Here is a 21,026-nt window from a genome sequence, read left to right as displayed (position 1 = left end):
AAATATAAAGGCCTCGGCTAACGCCTCGGCTTTTATAGTTCAAAACAATCTAATTAAAATTAGAACTTCCATCCGCTCCCCGGTTTTCGATATGTCCCGTACGCGACATATCGAAACCCGGGGAGCGGATGGAAGTTCTAATTTTAATTAGATTGATATCAAGCAAAAAGTGGTGGAATAAAAACTCGGGACAGAGTATAGAAGTGTCTTGATGACATTCCGCAGAGCTGCTCGAAATCACTGTTTGCCCCACGATCCTCTCTCTAAACCGCGCCCGATCTCCGATGGTTTGAAGACCAAGGGTTTTTATTTCACTGTCTGTCAGAGCTTTGCATGTTTCAAAATTATCAATTTTTTGTTTGCTAAACTGTTCGTACAAAGAAATCATACCAATGTCACAAACAAGACTATGCATTTTGGATACATACAATAAGCATGCATTTTCATGAACTACTTTGCTGCGCGTTGAAGAAATGGGGATTGAATATATAAAGCTTGTTGCAAAATTCGAGGCAGCAACTGTTGAACTAGACAGACATATTTTTGTTTATAGCCGATTACAAAATTTGGTCGCTCTCTGACGCTTTGCCGATATTAAAAGCATATGAGAGAGAGAGAGAGAGAGAGAGAGATTTTCAGTCTTTACCACACAATATGCATAAAGACAAACTAAAATAGCCCGGCTTTCAGTACTTCAGTACTTTGATTACTTTTTACAGGGAACGCGGGTCACCGGAAGTACGTAATAAATAAAACTTTTATTTAAAGTTCCTCTTGAAGTCAAATTTAGAGTTTAATTTCAAACTACTTTTTATTTATCATTCTTTAAAAATAATATGTAGATTTCATAATTCGTATTTATATTGATCACTTTTAGCATACAAGTACGTAAAAGCCCGAGGACATCCGTGTTCACATAACGTAATAAAGATTTGACATAATGTAAAGGGGCACATCTACATAATGAAAAGTGTGTATTGACAGAATGTGATATATCTGGATCATAGAATGAATTAGTGATAGAACGTAGAGTACAATCCGCCTCATATAATATATTGTAGACATAGTGACATCATATTTTGACATCAAATGAGAATAAATTTACATTACGTAAATAAATGTTGACATATTGTAAGATTATTTCCCATCACGGCGTAAAAAGTTGATATCGTGTAAAGATATGTTGACTTCACCTAATAGCTTTTTGACATTACATTATAATGAATTGACCAAACGTAAAGATGTATAAACACCACGTAACGGTATATTAGACAGCTATAATAACAAATTTACTTATTATAGCTGTAGTTTAATGCAATAGGGCAAAAATAACATTTCATATAATGAAATCAAAGTACTGAGAGTACTGAAAGACGGGGTATTTGTCCTGGATTTCCTCGAATATGCTTCCAAAATTTATGAGTTTAAATTAGTTGTTACAATCTATGTTAATTCGGCTTTTTGCAATTGTCTGATACTTTGTCTAAATTCTACTCAATCCCGGCCTTCATAATTGTAGAAAATTGACAACGGTATATTATGTAAAATAAGACCCCAAGGAAAATTTTTTAAAAATTACTACTAACCGGGAAAATCAAACAACTATATCAAAGGAGAAAATTTTAATCATTAGATTTATTCAATATTGTGATCCAAGGGAAAATCCACAAGTCGGACGGTATCCGTAATAAAAGTTTTATGAAAACCCCGAAAACTTTAAAACTGCTGAATTAACAAACAAAGTGAACATTTGTATACCGATAACAAACACAGGCACCTGACGTTAGAAATATTTTTTTTTACAATAAGATTCCAAGAACTTTGACAATGAGTATAAAAAGATTTGTCACGGTCGCCATTTTGATTTTTAAGACCGACTTATCTGACACGATTTTCTTCATTTGCGATTCATGCAAAATTAATAAGTAAAAATAAATCCGTTCGCCACTTACTACTTTTTTGTGTAAACTCGTGCATCACCTACACGATTTACGATACAACCGTTCCTTTCATTAAAAATCATACGCCGAAAATCAGAGACATAAACAACAGCCATTAGCGTGTAAATGTTACGGGTCCAACCTTACTTTGAGAACTACAAGTGCAACAGCAATCTTGTATAGGTCATTAAATTTGAACCTGATAGTGAACATGAACCTGTAAATATTTTAAGCATGTTTTATTTAGAAATATTTACAAAAACTCTTTATTTAGTTTTTAAATTACTTTTTAAAACTTATTGACTTTTAACAAATTGATGGTAATGCATTACTTTACTCGTGTAATGGTAATGTAATGCATTACTTCAAGAAAATTAAGTAATGGTGATGGTAATTTAATGCCCTTATTCATGAAGTAATGGTAATGTAATGCATTATATTACAATGTAATTCACCCCAAGCTTGATTCCAACTAAGCCGGAAAACATGAACATTAACATTTACCTTGGTTCTTCAATCGATAAGATTGTATATATTATATGATGTATAAGTCTACCAAAATGTATAATCTATTATTGATTTTCCTTACAATGCATTGTTAAAAATTTAAATTCAGTTTAATCAACTAAAGAGCCAACGAACGAGAAAGCAAATTAAGACTTGTTTTTATTTTCTTTGTACAAAATTCCTTTAGAGACGAACAGCAGTCATACCGCAAGTAGACTGGAAGCCAATGAAACACCTATTTAATTTGTAAACATCTGTGTATAACCCGTCCCGATTTTAACTTCGGCTTGCGCATGACGTTTGGTAGTATTAAGGTGGAAGATTGTCAAAATAAAATTCACAACTTTTCAAAAATGGCACATTGCGTTTGGGAACCTTAATTTCGATTCCACCATCAACCTCTTTTATTGATTAATGAGCTCGTACACCAACTGAATCGTCAACGGCGCTGTGCATTCAGTTACGTAACTCATTCCACATTTGAACCCGAGCAAGAATATTTTGATTAATAAAACTATTTGTTTATTTTCTAAATAGAATTTTGTTTTTACACAGAGGACTTAAAAGATTTAATGTGTGTTTTTATAATACATATTTACTGAAATGCATGAAAACTTTCTGGACTATTTTCTCACGCGTAGACTCAATTCATGTGTTCTACGCATGCTTTCCGGTTTGAGACTTCGGCTGACAGTAAACCAATAGACGGGGTCACGTGATCCCGTTTAAAAATGACATAACAGAAGGTAATATTTCCCTCATGTAATATATTGTAGACATAATGTCATCATATTTTGACATCAAATGAGAATAAATTTACATTACGTAAAGAACACATTGTAAAATGATTTCCCATCACGGTGTTAAAAGTTGACATCGTGTAAAGATATGTTGACCTCACCTTATAGGTTTTTGACATCAAATTATAATGATTTGACCAAACGTAAAGATGTTTAAACACCACGTAATGGTATATTAGACAGCATGTAAAAACAAATTGACATATAGCTGTAGTTTAATACAAGAATGCATTTCATATAATGAAAGAATGACATAACGGAAGGTAATATCTGCCCCATGTCATATAGTGTAGACATAATGTCATCATGTTTTGACATCAAATAAAAATAAATTTACACCTCGTTATTAAATGTTGACACACTGTAGGGATAATTTCCCATCACGGCGTAAAAAATTGACATCGTGTAAAGATATGTTGGCATTACCTAATGGGTCTTTGACATCACATTATAATGATTTGACCAAACGTTAAGATGTATTACCACCATGTAATGGTATTTGACATCATGTAATAACAAATTGACATAATATAACTATAGTTTATTGCTACAAGGCAGCCATGGCGTTCCATACAAAGGCCTGAAATCCATCGCAAACGATTGTCCGTCTCATTGAAATAATCTTAAAATATTAAGCTATTTGTCTGACGGTATTGATTTTCATCTAATGGCCTTTTTATTCTTTAAATTGGGGGAGGGGCCAAGAAATACATTTCAAATGAGTTTTAACTACATGTAAAATTATGTATTTTCATTAATTTAACACTTCGTGATGGATGTTTCGAACTCACCTTGGGTGAGTACTCCTTTTAAAGAATTACAAAACAATACCACTTATTTTATAACAAAATACTCGAAATTGAAAAAAAATACAAATGAAAAAATATATACCCCGGACCTTTTATGTTAGGCGGACCTTTTCTTATCCGGGCCGGACCCTTTTAGAGCAAAGGCAGACCTTAAATGTCAACATTTATGGTCCGCCCCGGACCATTTTACAGGGCGGACCTTAAATTATACGACACCTGTCGTAAAGTTTTGTTTAAGATAAATTCTATGTAAGAATCAATGATCTACAAAAGGGTCTGGCCACGCATAGTCACCAATTTTCCTTATATTTCATACATGGTCACACCAAGGTGTAAAACGCAAAAAACCACTAAAAGTTGGTTGCTTGGGGTAACCGTTGCCATGGTAATCGAGGCTAAAGATGGGAAAATAGCAAAACCTACATAATTTGAAGCCATATTAGAAGGTTTTGCCAACTAATGCAAACTATCAAGACATACAACAGCCTTTGTCCTATTTTCAATTATTATATATAAGAAAATTAATGGAGAAACCAACACTTTTAAATTGTTACCATAGAAACCGTTACAAATTTTTGAAATCAGTTTTCTGCGGTTTTTTAATAAGCCCAAATGGGAAACTGTTAAATGTTTACATCCATATCAATGTTCATGCAATATTTATTTTATCATGAAAATTTACATCCGTTGCTATGGCAACAAGGCCAAAAATAATGAAATACTGAGAAATTGAAGATTATTTTGATATGCTTTCGTTCCTGATTTTAAAATTTATTTGCAATTTTTTTAGTTGGAACTAAATTTTCATTATACACCACAAAAACTTTTTTTATGCAACAGAGAAGTGTTGTTGCTATGGAAAATTAAGTTGCGTAAAAAATCACACAGAAATTCTTACTTTTTGAAAGGCTATAGCAACGGCAGTTATTTTTAGAAAAAAGTTTCAAGTGTCATTAAAGTTAAGGACATACTTTTTTTTTTCTTACCATTTGATTTTATATATTTATTAATTATAAGTGAATACTATCCATTTAAAGATGCCTAAAAATATTATAATTTTCCTTATTTTTAAGCTTGTTACCATAGCAACGGTTCTCAATTTTCAGATTGAAATTTATTGCACAATCATAATAATGTTTACCAAAAAATCCAAGATTTGCAATTTTTATTCAAATTAGGTGAAGAAAACAGAATTTAGAATTGTTGTTTAGTAACCATGGACACGTTCTAAAAAGATGCATTTCTCCATGATTTTATATCTTTCTTTTAGAAAATGACAACTTTTTTTAATAATATATTCTACCCTGGAAACCCTAAGTTCCGCACATTACTCACAATATGTTCTCAAATAAGCATTAAAATGCCATTTTTACATCTTTACCCTCGGTTACCATGGCAACAGGACCACATAGTAACAAACAAATGGTGTTAGGCTTTTTTACTCACCAAAGTCTATCAAATTGTCAAGTATGAAGAAAATCCGTGACTATGCGTGGCCACCGAATTTTGATTCTTACATAGAATTTATCTTACAGCATTACAGTAGATAGAAAAAACCTTTATTTGCCTATTTAGCTATAGAGAGAAACTAATTTTAAAACATTTAACGTATTTGCTAATCAAAAGAGACAAGGCACAAAGCCAAAAAGTAATTCCCATTAGATGTCGCATATATCTTCATTACACTGCAGTGTCTTTCAATGACATACGCATTAATATCATGTTCAATACTGATTAAACAAAAAGTTATTTCCATGGTTTTTGTTTTTTTAGAGATAATATAAATCAATTTTGCAGTTACTCTGGGAAAACAGAAGTGAAACAGTGTTAGGACCTAAATCAAATCATAAATAATCATCGCTGACAAGACTTGAAGATAACCGATAAAGAACTAGGTACGGTTTCGGTCATATTTGGCCCTGTTTATTAAAATGTAATGTTCATTTACACAAAAATACCCTAGAAATGAAGAATCTATAAATAGTTGCCTGATTGGACTTTCACGGGGATAATTGTTACGTCACAAACAGTGCATTTTCCAGGACTTTTCATAAAACTAAGCAGAAAACACAGTTCCTAAGTAGTTTTTGAAATAGAAAAACATATCCCTGTCACCTACGATGAACTCACTTCAAAAAAATATGAGAATATGGGCCATTTTTACCATTTTTAACCATATCGGAGAAATGTGCCAAAATGTTAAATACTCATTGTTTGAAACAAAATAAAAGTGTATAGCTTGGAACTTTATCTACATACAGGTTCAAGATGGTATATGTGTATTTTTAAAAGATTTAAACAACTTTTGAATTTAAGGGCAACTATTGAAAGAAACGCTATCTTCTTCTTCGATGAAATGTATTCAAAAGCATGTTTTCAAGGAAACTAATTTACAAATTCCTTGAAAAGAATCAGATTTTAAATGGTACGACCAATTTCAATATTTTTTGTAGTCGTATGTATTCCTATTCTAGAGTTCAATAAGACTGGTTCGCTGGTATTGATTACCAAAAAAAGGACCAGTACTGGCGTAGACAACTCTATTAGTATTTGTTTCTTTCAAAATTGCTTGGATACACTTTTCCAGAAATATTCCAATTACTGTTATTTAATGCATCGTAGAGTTTGATGGCGTTAATTCTACCTTTATATATTACACAGCACCGTCACTACTTCAGTTCTTTGATTTATTCACAGTTCTTCAGATGGATTATTTTCTAAAAAGTGATATTCAACCGCACCTCATAAAATCATAACTTTATTTCTAAAGAAGAAGTCATTTTGTATAATTAGACCCCTCCCCTAACTTTTAGCCCAGCCATCATGAAAAACATTTTACAGTTTATAGCGACTATAATAATTCCATATAGTTTAGTCTATATGTACCTTAAAAGGCGGCTTCAAAGGAATTTTCATGAATTTCTACAATAACGTCTAATGAAAATATGTCTTATTCATATTCCTGGGGATCATTTAGGTATTTATATCTTTCACTTGGAAAAAAACCTTGTGTAAAACCTCTGTATTTTTTTTAATTTCTAGCTGTAAGTTTGTTTCGTAGAAATTTTCAAAACACCTGTTCACTTTTTCCAAAAAGAAATCTTTAACTTGTACAAACTTAACAAAACTTAACTAATATTGCTTTGTCTTGTTAGAATTACCTATATCGATCTCGTGAAAAATTAAAAAAAAAAAGTTTACTGATGGATGGACGGACAGAAGGAAGTAAATTTTGATCCGGAAACAACTTAGTTTTAAGCTCATGTGAGTTTAAATATCAATTTTTAAAAAAGTATTAGTTGTTTTAAAAAGGGCTTGACGAGGACGTACAAAAATAACTATTTTACGAACATTGTGTTCCCTGTCATTTCTTTATTGAATGATCAGATTTGTCAGAATAGGACTGAATACTAGTAAATAAATGTACAGTTACTGGCCATCATAGATTGGTCAAACGAAATTTAATTAAGGATTTCTTTCTGAAAGGAATCAGGTAGGCATCTATTTTAGATCGCTAAACCAATGGCAATTAAGTAGAAATCAACTGTGAGTGGGGTAAAACATGCGACAATAATGTCAACCATTTAAAAAAAAAGAGTCCTTTGTTCTCTGTCGGATTTTTTTTTCTTCAAAATATCATATTTTTTATTAAAGGTATAGCAAAATATCCCAAAATAAAAAACAAGGTTTTTCTTTCACTTAAAATAAATATTCAATTATTAAACGATGCATCGGTATGTAGAAATAAAATCGAACAAAGTGATTTATTAGATGCTTTATTTATATTTAAACAATCGTCTGTAAAATTTACAACAATAAAGATCTACACTAGCTCAGTAAAAATAGAACATATAAAACGTCTTTTATTGCCCATTTATAAGAAATCATCATAATCTTCGTCACTAAGTGTTTCGCTTTGTTGAAAACTATACACTCTGAAAATAAAAATTAACTTTTGTAGGCCAATGATAACTTTATTGAACAACACCCTTCTTTATATTAAAGAATAACATACCCTAAGTTCTGTGTTCTCGCAAACGATTTTCCAGCATTCTGTTCATATAAGTCAACTTTGTAACCCAAAAAATAAAACAAAATGCATTTACAAAAAAATCCTTGGCAAATTTATAATTCAAAAATCTAAAGATGGACTAATATATTTCTTCAAATATATCAAAATATTTTGATACATGAAAAATGTTGAAGAAATATTATATATACATTGTATTATTTACTGTTCTGAATTGACCATTTCTTTTTACAATTAAATTTATCGTACCCAAAGTATTTTCAAGACAAAAACAAATAAGAGCACAGATATTTTTATTAAACGTTTCAAAAACTTGACGAATACATTTACCTCTTAATTGTAAGGTTTGATCAGGGTCAAAACTTGTTTGACTTGGCACTGGCTTCCTCCACAAAGTGTTACTTTTATTATGATTTGTTGTCTTGTGTGAGCGGACTGAGTGAGTTCTCATAGAATCATAGGACTCGGACACTCTGCAAAAAATCCGTACAAAAGAGCTGGCGATGATATCCCACACTTTATATTACAGTATGCATACTTTATTGAAATAGTATAATTAAATTTACCTAATTGAAATAAAACAATAAAGAAAAAAATATCTAAAAACTTACTTTATTGTTTCCACTGAAATTTTAGCAAATAGGAGATACATAATAATGTCAGATAAAAAATATTTTGCCAAATGAATAATTGTTGAACTGTTTGACATAAAACTTATGAATCATAGTTAGGTTTACCCCGTTTAAGACGCCTGCACAGAGTAATGAGTACAATCAAAATTATCAGTAGTAGCAATCCTAATCCACTTAGTGACACTAAAAAGGAATTCTCCTGAAGAAATCTAACTGTAAAAAAATATGTATATTTATATATATTAAAATTGTTTATATTTCTACAAAATAGCAATAATTAATTCAACTCATATGCTCACAAAATGATCCTCTGTCGTCAGAATCATCGTATTTGATGGTTAAGTTCAGCGTAAACATCGTTTCTCCAATCCGGTTTGATATATATACTTTGATACAGATGAAAGTTTTTCCAGTTAAAGTTGAAGGATCGATCGTAATATTGGTACGATATCCAGTGATTTCAAAATCTGAATTATTTCGACTTGCGTTCACCAATACTGACTGGTATTCTATAACATTCATTTTTCTCTGGTTTTCTGCTCCACATACTTTGATTGTAACGTTCTCGTCTGGGGGTGGAAAACTTATTAATTCAGAAGCAATTAAAATCATATTTGTTTCACCAATGCCGATGTACTTCTTTGTTCTTAAAACAACGGGAGGTCCTGTAACATTATTTTTAATATGTCTTGAAAATAAAAAGGACATTTTTATCAACAAATAATTTCTAAATTTTCTAACCGTTGAAAACTATTTTTATAAATTCAGAATGCAACAAATAAAATCCATAAATTACCTTGAACATTTAGAACAACTTTTTTTCTAATACAAGAATCCTTTATAGTTAAACACTGATAAGTTCCAATATCCAAATAGGAAATGTTAAATATGGTAATATTTGGAGTATTAAAGGTACTCAAGAGAACATTGCTGCTGTGGTGTTCCCATCTTATTTGGTTATTCTGTGGTGGACATGACAACGATAAACTATCGCCGACCGTCCTTTGTTCTATCATAACTTTGAAAACAAAAATATATTTTGATATGTTAAGAAATTTAATGTATTCTTATTTTTTTTTAAATTGTACCTACTATAAAATTTACACAAACACTCAAAAACATTTTACTGTATGCGCTTTATGCTTTTAATGGTTCCTTACACAGTTGTTCCAAAATGAATAACAAATTGCATGGTTACATAAAAATATTCTGATATCTAAGAAATGTTTTATGAATTACATAATAACACTTTTAAATTACCAGTGGTATCGTTGCATTCCGTTGATATATTCTTCACCAACGACACTGAAGAAGACATAAAAAGCAATTATATCCACATACATGATGCTCATTTGTTTTAACTTTATAACATGTCTAAAATATTTTCGGTAAGTTATGATACCATTGTGTTTTCAAATACATACCTAAATTGATGAAAATAGACAGTCTAACAAAGGTGTTCATGGCTGAATTGAAATTTCATTAAAGCATCGACAATTGATATACTAAGGTTAAGCTTTGTGTCAAAGTGTTTACTTTGTATCCACTTTTCAATCTGGACAAAGTTTAATTGAAATATTTCAGAGATAAGCACAATAAGGACGTTCAGTTTTCGTTAAATTTCCATCGTAACATTAAATATGGAGAAATAAATTTTCCAGATTTTTTTTCTTTATTTGATTTTAAAGAAAAAAATTGCTTTTCCTACATGCTGTACAACTTGAATTGGAAGAAAAAGTTGTAAAGGAAAACGAGTACGACCAATTACACATATAAAGTACTAGTATAGTTTTTAAAAGAATAACGTTTATCGCACGCACAAAAAAAAGAATATATTGAGTTGTTAATACACTGAACCAAACTTCGAGTGTTCAACCATCATCATCATCATCATTTATTTATTATAGTGACATGTGTTACATCTTTTACAACTAAGTAGTTTAAAATTACATATATCAAACACCCGGCCCATTGGACCTATAAGTCACTGTAAACACTAAGTAATAATTTTAATACATGCGCGAGAATTTACTTTGTCTTAATTTAAATGCAGAATGTATAAAATTAGCAGTTTGTCTTGGAAAATTGCAAATTAGAGTTTGAAATAGATTGTCTTGAGATAAATATGAATTATTCGAAAAAATAACACTTTTATAAAGTTCACTTCTGAGATTGTTATATAGAGCACATTTTAGGAGAAAGTGGAACCAATATGATGTATTGATAATATTTTTTAAAAACACAAACGTTTTTCTTGCCGTTTGGGTGACTTATTTCAGTCTTACTCTCAAGATGTTTAGAACGATGTAGCAATCTTTGGTTGCAACCCGATATTTGGGGCTTTGTTGGATATACAAACACTTCCGGTCCGGTTGAGTTTCCCCAGAGTTTTTGGATTGGGATTATTGTTGGTTGTGACAATAACAATATACCCATATATTGCATTAAAGATAATGTTGGAACAACTTATTATACAGATTGACAAATATTTAAAACAATATCAAGGACGAAAAGAATAGTAGATTTAAAGTAAGTACAGCCTGGTGTAAGCACAATTCAAACACCAACATTCCAACGGCTCTAGTATTTTACTCAAAGGTAATTCTGCATATTTTTAGTGTTTTTCATTTCAGACTGTTACTAAATACTAATGCCGATCGCAAAAGTTGTCATTAACATGAAGCACGTGCTGTAAAACACCAATTTTCTTGTTTTAAGATTTCGTCACAGTTAACTGATTTCAATCAATATTGTTTTAATGTATATGCCTTACATATATTTAAGCATTGAATCATTATTTTTTGAAAGATATAGTCTCATAACTGCAGCGGTGTGTGCATACAAATTGAGTAACGCGCTCTAACGCGTTATGAAAATTTGTATGCACACACCGCTGCAGTTATGAGACTATATCTTTCAAAAATAAATGATTCAATGCTTATATTAACATTTTTTTAACTTCTAGCCTTGTCTACAAATGTGATTTATACGTCAAAACTTCTGTTTTATCCTAAGAGTAAGTTCAAATTAATGGAAGAGCCACTGTAACAGCCACAAGCGTGAACTTTGATTATCGCTTGTGACGTTGCATTTTACAGCGTTCAACGTTTGTGCCGTGATAATAAAACTAGTTATTCTAACCTTTGAGTACCCTGTGTGTGTTACGGTCTTATAACTGCAGTGTCTTTTCACACACTTTACATACAAAAAATATGTGGAATGTAAATATATACATATATATGAGAATACATATCGTTTACGACATGTTGAACAGAATAGAATTTCAAATTTAACAATTTATAACCAAAAAATAGCTTTTCAAATATTTGGAGAGGTAAAAATTATTACTCAGAGATTCGTAGTAAACCCTCTAAATTACTGTGCTATGCTGATAGGTGACAACAGTGGGAAAGGAACTATTTATATAATTACACCTGGTTTCATTGGGTTTTTTCGATAGACAATACGTCACAACATGGAAGTGTCCCCTACCACCATAAAGGTTTTTTTAAATATTCTACAAAAAGATCTTAATCACCTGTTTATATAAATGTAAACCTACGTCAGCTTTTGAACCCCTTGTGTGGCCCCAACTTTATCTAGGGCCATAGCTGTCAAAACAACTGAAAATCAATAAATATCATAATGCTTGCATATAAGTAATACTATATACTAATATTTTTGATAATAATCAAATTTATTTCATGTTAAAAAATTCGATGACCCAACCCATTATGGGCTCATATTTTATTTGATTTTCAAAGATGTTTTTCTAGAAATATTACACCACCTTAGAATGCTTCCAATCAACTTGAATCAAGTAATATCTTTTTTGCTTAATGTGTCTTTCGAAAAAAAGATATTTCTCTTTATATTCATATGTAAAAATTCAACCCCCAATAATTTTGAATAAAATATCCTTTAATCTACACTATTTGGGAATGTTTTCACACAAATAATAGATTTTCTTGTTGATTGGTTTTTGAGATGATTATACAGATTTTTCTCTATATATTCCTGTATAAAAACTCGACCCCAAGAAACCAGAGCTTGAACAAAATTTAGTATACACTACTTGAGGATGCTATCATGCAAATTACAGGTTTTCTGGCCAATTGGATATATTTCATTTTAAAAATATTGAATTCCCTTCACTTAATTAAGGATGCTTTGTGCCAAGTTTGGTTGAAATCGACCAGGTGGTTTTGGAGAATTTAAAAATTTAAAAAGTTTACAGACGGACGGATAAACAAACAGAGAAACAGACAGATAGACGGACGGACGCTGGACAAAAAGTGATCAGAAAAGCTCATTTGCTACACGCTGTGGACGAGGTCATTTGGGGGGGGGGAGTGGTTGAAAACCTGTTTATATATAAAATAATAAATAAAAAAATTTAAGTTTATTACCATATTGTAAAAACCGTAAGATTAAAGACCTACATGTATGTCAGTGTCTTAAAATGAGTGGAGTCCCAAATAGCATGCAAAAATTTGCTTTATAGCTGTTCAATATACAATATACAACTAAATTCTTTGTCTATATTATGATATACTTGATGTTAGAAGAATTAGCAATTTTAAAAATTGTTTTGTAATTCTTGCATTTTCCTTGAGTTGACTACCATAGAGGTATAATCAAGTTTTAATTCTTCATTTGTGCATTGTGATGCAATACTCTTTGATTATATTATGACCGAAATATGTTTTATCAGTACGGTAGCATTTTATCATTTTTGAATGTAACATATCAGGTGGACCGAGTGCTCATACTAAGCTTGAAAAGTATTATTTTGGAATCATATACATGTATAAGCACAATATCTTTCTATTCAGTATTAGGTATAGTGAGAAACAGAGTTGAAGTATGAATGAAATTGATTTCAATTTTGTCTAAACATGTGACAGTATACTGAAATCTCTTGAATATTATTTCCTTAATTTCATAATTAGTTTGGATGTTCGCACTTATTTCGTTATCAAATTGCAACTTTTACATTTAAACTTTGAACAGAATATCGTTGTGCATTTCAATGTCAAACACTTATACAAAAATCAATTCTAATGTTTACTAGTTTACTTTTATTGAAAGATATGATCGTGTTGGGAAAAATATCTTCGTTTGATAGATTTCATTTCTTGTTCAGTACAAAACAGCTTTGAAGAGTGATTTAAAAATTCATAACTCGATTCAGTTGTCTTATATTTAATTGCAGTTGAACATTTCATCATATGTCAACATGAAAAGTCGCTTTTAGTGCTTATCATGCTTAGTGAATAGTCGATAAATTGATGAGAGGGAATGCAAGAATTATTGAACTATTACAATTAGTATTTCAAATATTGTAGTAAAGTTTGAATCAGTCTACTTCAAACAGTCCTCTTGTTGTTGAAATAATTTTTGTGAATAGTGAATCTATACAATGATGGAGAGCTGTCACAGTAGGTTTATTAAAGTATCTTTTCATAATCATCAAGTTGTTGCAAAACTCCTTGAATTCACCTTCCTGAATAACAGATTAAAAATTGCTACACTTATTCAACGAAGTAGATAATTCACACGATTTCTCTCACTTAAACTTTGGACTTTTATCATGTACTTTTTATATTATATGACCAAAATGTAATTTACAATTAGATACATAATCAATCAAAAAATTATACATCGACAATGACATGGGATTTTCAAATGTTTTCTGTTTCCTGTGATTTGAAAACGTGACTTACATGCATTAATGAAAATATAATGAATTGATATTTTTAAACTAAAATAAAAAAAACTCGATTACAATGTTTACAGTTTTACAGAAACCACTAGTTTTCTTTTCTCTGATATTGTAAAGTTTATGATAATAATAAAAAGCAGTTATAACGGAATCTCGTAAGAATTTTTACTCTCTCTACAGACCTGAGTCAAAAGATAGCTTTTGATAGATGTGAAAATGATCCTTAAGTTGACATTTTAATCGCCATTTGTACACAGAATCTGATTCCTATTGATCATGATTAAAAGTGCTTCTTTCCAGAGAAGTATAGTTGAATGTTTCTATCATAGAGCTTCTTACGGATTCCATCAGCTCAGGGATGTCAATTTTTGACAGACCACGGGTGCAAACTGGGGGTAAACAGGTTAATGTGATAAGCCCTGAGGAAGAGAAATATTTATTGAGAGATATAAACGAACAAAATCATATCAAATACATAAATAAATAATAAATAAATAAATAAACACATTCAGCCATTCAGTGGCGAGTTTTGTCACAATCTATTTATACAAAGCAAGCCCATACCGACGGAACCCAATGAACACTACCCACCTACAGGGGTGGCCTCCCCTGCTCATTGGCGCAATAGTGCCTCTACAGGCAACTGTGGTGGGAACAGTCCTCTAGGTGCCCACCAGAGTGACTGCCACAATCTAAGGAGGAAATCAAGTTCTGACTCGGTCCCTAACTCTTACATGCCTCCCCTGGTATATAACCCACCTGGGGATTACACACCCCACAGAGGTAGCCCCCCCCCCCAAGTTTCCCTTGGCACTAAGGGTCAAGCCGGTCCTTCATGTATCAATGTAGTGCCCCCTGAATCCTCCCCAGCACTAAGGTTGATACCCCACATAGTTTTGAGACAGATATTAGTGAAATCCTCCTTCGTGGTAATCCCCGGATTCCGCCAAATGAACTTGTATCTAGGAGTTCATCCGCCAATAAATCGCGATGAATGTGCATGCTTAAACTGTAAATTATTTAACCCACCAAGCATTACCATATGCATAATTAATGTTAAAGTGCACTGAAAACATGAATAAAATTGAGCAAACAAATATTTATCATCTGGAAATACAGTGATGTTTGATAATGAACACCCCATGGTTTCAAGGCCCCCTGAAGGCTATTGAGGTATGCTGCATTGCCCAAACCATTAAGATGTGTTCCGTCATAACGGAACATCTGCCTCTGTGGAAAAGTGATTGTTGTGTGCCGAATGACCAGACCCCCCTCTCGTCTAAGAAATTTATTTACAGCACAATTTACAGCTTTACGTGTGGCATCAATCGTAATATAGCTGATTTTGCATTGTGTCAGTACAATTGTGGCAACATATCTGACCAAATAATAGTCATACCTGGGACCAACACTTTACATCGTAATAAAGAGCATTTAATAGAATGAATTAGTTCAACCACGCACAAAATGCCAAGGTCATTTGAACACAAGTGTACCACCAGGTAATCTGGTGGAGGATTAGACTCAACTTATTGTCAAAAAGAGGGTCATAACCTCCATCTCATTCCCCTTACTCCAAACCACAAAATGTTGATGTTCTTGTCTTGTAGGGTGAGATGGTTTCCTCCCTGCCGAATACAGGCACTTTGTGCAGCCCAGTACACGATGGACGATCCCATGGCCCATATAGCTTTCTTACATCCTGTAAATCTTAGTATTTGTTAATGTAGGAACAATAAAAAAGTGATCAGTAACAATAAGCTACAAGCAAACTTATATGTAACAGTATTAAAACCTAACATATGAAGCGTAAGACTCTGACTTCCAGCGCTCCCATTGTTTGATAACTTGATCAGGGATGCCCCTCATTGCTGCCTCTGTTGCAGCCCCAATACGAAATGAATGAGACTTAAATTGTCCAATCTTACCCCCATAGAATTGCAATGATTTGGCAAGTATGACTGAAAACTGATAACTTTTCAAAATGAACTAAGAATAGACCTTGACCTAAACCCTGAGCTCGAACCTTTAGATAATTTACCACTGCGATAACAGGGCTTGCCTAACCTCTAGTTTCTAACAAAAATAGGGTAGAGGAATGGCCTAATTGATCGGTCGTTGATTGTCTAATTGTGACTTTCACATGTTTACACCCATTAGCCTCAACAATGGCAATGTCACCAAACTGCAAAGGTCTCAAGTCCCGACTTTTGAGTGATTTTCTGGTTTATTCCCCTACTCTAAAGAATCCAAAAAACGCCAAACAGAATGCTGCTTTAAAAACAAATTTCATAACTTTTAATACAGACTTTTTCTTAAGCATGGAGCAGTGTAATCAGGATATTAATGTTATCGGGGCTCGGGTGTCGTGTGTTGGGTTTTGTCGGGCTACCCCTTCTAACAATTTAGTGAATTGGTTATGTCCGTGAGACCATGGATTTTGTACATATATGACAAGCCGGATAAATAAGTTCTAATAGATCCAAAGGCTCTCCCTTCTGCAGACATAGTAACTATAAGTGAATTTATTTATATGTTCGAGAGGAGCTGGCCATGAAAGAGGTAAAATCACCAGAGCTATCTGTAAAAAGCTGAATCGTATCATTTGAAACCCAGAATCAACTTGGAAAGAGAGTAATACCATTGTACTGATTCAGAAAGTCTTGCCACATTTCTAGGTCTAACTTCATCCGGGAAGTTACTGTTATCTTAGATTTAGCCTGTTTTACACCCACAGTAGCATCAATTAGTCGATGTATGAAGGCCCTACCGGGTGCAACAACCTGGCATACAAAATTTAAAAGCCCTATTATAGACTGCAAATCTTGTAAGGTAAGTGTTGGTGTGAGTAAGGTGGTTTGAATTTTGGTCCTCAGTTCGTCTAGTTTGCTTGGAGGTAAGTAAGCGCATTTGCATAGCTACATTGTCCAGTTCAATATCTTAAAAAGTTACACATGTAGTAGACTCAACTGTCTTGTCATCAGCAATCGGAACACCAAGTCTAGCACAAATGAGGTAGAAAATGTGTAAAGTTTGTTTACATATAAAGTCATTTGACCTCCCTGCAAATAAAAAAATCGTCAAAGTAATGTATAATGTTTTGATTACTTGGATGTTAGCCAATGTAAAAATGTACTAAACTTGTTAAATAACGCACATGAAAGCTTTGAGCCAAACGGGAGGCATTTGTCAAAATAATATTTGTCATCTAACTTAATACCTAAAATATCAAAGTCGCCCGGATAGATAGGTAATAAACGAAATGCACTCTTGAGGTCAGTTTTGGCCAACAAACTACTCTGCCCCAGTAACCGGATCATCAGCACAGCTTCATCTATGTTACAACATTTAACCTTGCAAATATCTGGGTCAATAAAATAATTAACCGAGTTAAAATCTGGGTAAGATAGGTGATGAATGAGACGAAAATCCTTACCCTAACCCTAACCCTGGCTGATTTAAAGTTTATTGCTTCATAATAAATTCTTGGTCCAGCACATTGTGATGGAAAACCAAATTTGAAACCATTATCAATTGGAGTGTGTCTTTCTGAGAGGGGTATGAATCTAACTCAATACATAGCTGATTATAAACAATGGATGTTGAACCCAGATCATACATGGTGATGTACCTGACAAACTTAGTTTTGCTTTGGGCAATTGGCATGAGGGTGGGGTCCTCCGCAATGTTCACATCTGTGTCTAAACATGCAGGAGTTGAATGAGCAGGACCTCCTATTTAAGGCATAGCAGTTGCCCATGGACCGAGGTAGCTTACTGGTATTTTGACGTGGTTTGAATCCTGCCCTAGCCCCGTAAGAGTTGGACCCCGGATACTGGGCTTGGGTTCGGATCCCCGTGGCATTGTGAAAGGGGTAACTAGGCCCATTATTACTTCCCAACGTGTCTGTCAGATGAGTGTGTAGGTGACTGTTGTAATTGCCCAGGTGGGATTAGCATGACCATGACAATTCGACATCTACAACCCCCCATGATGATGTCGGATGGCGTTCCATTTTCAATCTTAATTGCTCATCATAATTATTTAGACCACCCCAGACGACCCTGCCTACTAGCTGCCAATCGGATGTTATGCATGTATTTTAGCATATCTTGGACTTTACCTTGTAGCTTTTCAAGATAAATGGACATAAAAATTGTGAATGCAGTTGTCCAGGTGTTTATGTTGTTGATTTACTTGAGGTGTTGTTTTTCGATGACAAGTTGACCATTTTTAATCACGAGTTCCCCTGTATTGTGAGGGTCCGTCCGTAAGTATGGACCTGTTTTAACAATAATGGTAAGTCAATGTAGGCCCCTGCCAATATCTTTTCGCGGATGGCTATGGGCACGTGACTTTCTATGGGGTCGCCAATGCTCATCTTAACGGCGGGTCCACTAACCTGCACCTGTTCCCAAGTAATTAGACCTCCAATACACTGATTCTTCACGAGCCTGCACTCGACTGATTAAATGCAGAATTTTGAACAGGCAATACATCAGGACTAAAATTAATGGTTGTACCTGTGGCTGCGGTGCGCACACTGTGCTGCAGACTTTGGTCCGTTGTTAACTGTCCCTGAGGGCGAGACTGTCTGCTGGCGCTTTGGCGGTCCGATGACGGCAGTGGAATGACCTTTGGTGCTGAAGGTTGATGATTCAGCCTGACGTTGAGAATCTCCCATCGCTGTTTGATGCAGGAGCGCATGGTGCATCACTGGTCTCGCTCGCAGCCGATGTAGCCTCGATAATCCTTCGGCTCGGCGTTCTAATTCGTTTTGCCGTGTTTCTTCGTACGTTTTGGTTGCCTTTCTTGTGCTTTAAGGAGGCATTTGACTTGATGGCGATCGATTTAAATTTTAATGAAATTTTCAAGCTGCCCGTCTGCCTTGTAATTGTTGTCTGAATTAGAGGGTTAGTCGTATGAAACAATGTTTATATGCCAAAATCATAGTCTCAAGGACGTTTGAAATAAACAATGATGCGGAGTTGTCTCGCTTGCACAGGAATTAAAAGCATGTATCACAATATGGTGATAAATGCAATTATATATTACGCTTTTTGTCAGGGATACGAATAATAAATGGAACGGTCATTAATCATATTATTTAATGCGCTTCCGTGGCAAAAAACTTAGTGCTAGAATCTTTGCCGGCAGAGCTCTTTTTTTAATCAAATAGGAATGATTAAACGATGATTTTTCAAATTACATATCAAATTGATTGTTAGTTTGCAGGTTTCATTTAATCTTACAATAATAAATCTATTAAAACGCATGATGACATTTACGTGTGTTCATATGCCATAATCAGATTTGACGTGTGTAATAGAAAATTTAACGTCACAGATTTTCAATGCAAGCATAGGGATAAAATAAACACCGAATTCAAATGTATAGTATTAAAGAAGTTCAGCACATCGTGCAACATCATTAAAAAAACTAGGAAATAAAAATCAAAGAAACAAATACGTTTCACGAAAGCAACGACAATATTCAGTCAAACAAATATCATTTATTTCCTCTGGATCAGCTATTTGATTAGTTATTCAAGGCAATAATAAAAACCTGGATTTTATAAAACATATCAAATTTAATACCGTATCCATAAACAGTACACTAATTGCATACGAGGCAATGACTAAAACTGTGTACCGTTAAGAACATATGTCATCCCAAGAATATGCAATACTTTATTTAAGATATAAAAATAACATTTATGTATTCAGCTTTAAAAATTTACATGTAACAACATGAAACATAAACGCCCACCATAAATCTTCGCAACTTATATGATTTTGAAAAACTTAAATCTCTACATATCATTATTTCAAAAGTTAACAATTACACTTTAAAGAAAAGAATTTCTTTCATGAATATCCAATCGAGCTAAACTTGGTTATACTTATAATTTATCATATATAAAAGTCTTAAGAATATCAAGTGAATTCTGCTTAATGTTTATGAAAATGCGTTAATATCAACATTATCAACGCGCTTTGAAGAAAAGTTTTTAAGTGCATTAATTAATTTGCCCTAAAACTAAAACATTATTATTATTTTAATATTTTTTTAAAGTGCTTCAATTTTTCAAAATGCGTTTTCACAAAGCTTTGTTGAAAATAATGGCAATTTTTGTCCTTAAAAAAAAAATTATTTAAAAGTTATTTTCCCTATGAAAACGTTATGCTCTTTTTACTATTAAGATTTTCCTTCCATATGGATGCCCTGTGCCAAGTTTGGTTGAAATTGGTCGTGAGATCCTGGAAAAGTAAAAACTGTAAATTTTTACAAACTGACAGACGGAAAGACTGACGACAAGTTATATTGTAAAACTTACTACAGCTTTTAGCAAAACAGAGCTTAAAAAGCGTTGTATTGGGTTAAGCATTTACTTATTAAAATTCAGATTTTCCAAATACAATAATTTAGAAATGTATTTCATTTACATATCAGTTTTCTTTCGCTAACACGTTGAATAAAGTTTCAGCAATTTAGAATTTCAAACGACTTTTACAATATCTTGATTTAAACTTATTTTAAACAAATTATTGTTTCCCCGATTCTTCTTTTCAAGTTTCTTTTT

General features: G+C 32.9%; 1 long non-coding RNA gene across 2 annotated transcripts; it reads right to left on the bottom strand.

Annotated features, from left to right (window-relative positions):
* Positions 1–7,858: 7,858 nt before the first annotated feature.
* On the bottom strand, positions 7,859–11,271 carry LOC117681813 (uncharacterized). 2 transcript variants are annotated; one of them, XR_010711267.1, is made up of 7 exons: positions 10,143–11,271; positions 9,979–10,023; positions 9,515–9,736; positions 9,018–9,383; positions 8,417–8,931; positions 8,072–8,126; positions 7,859–7,991 (listed from the first exon to the last, which is right to left on the bottom strand). It is a non-coding gene; the product is annotated as an uncharacterized lncRNA (long non-coding RNA). The 2 variants fall into 2 exon arrangements; XR_010711266.1 differs by lacking the exon at positions 10,143–11,271 and having other exon boundaries at positions 9,979–10,130.
* Positions 11,272–21,026: the final 9,755 nt, after the last annotated feature.

Source organism: Magallana gigas, chromosome 2 (genome assembly GCF_963853765.1).
Source record: "Magallana gigas chromosome 2, xbMagGiga1.1, whole genome shotgun sequence".
NCBI lineage: Eukaryota > Metazoa > Mollusca > Bivalvia > Ostreida > Ostreidae > Magallana > Magallana gigas.
The sequence above is the reverse complement of the archived record's forward strand: the minus strand, read 5'-3'. Positions and strand labels throughout refer to the sequence as shown.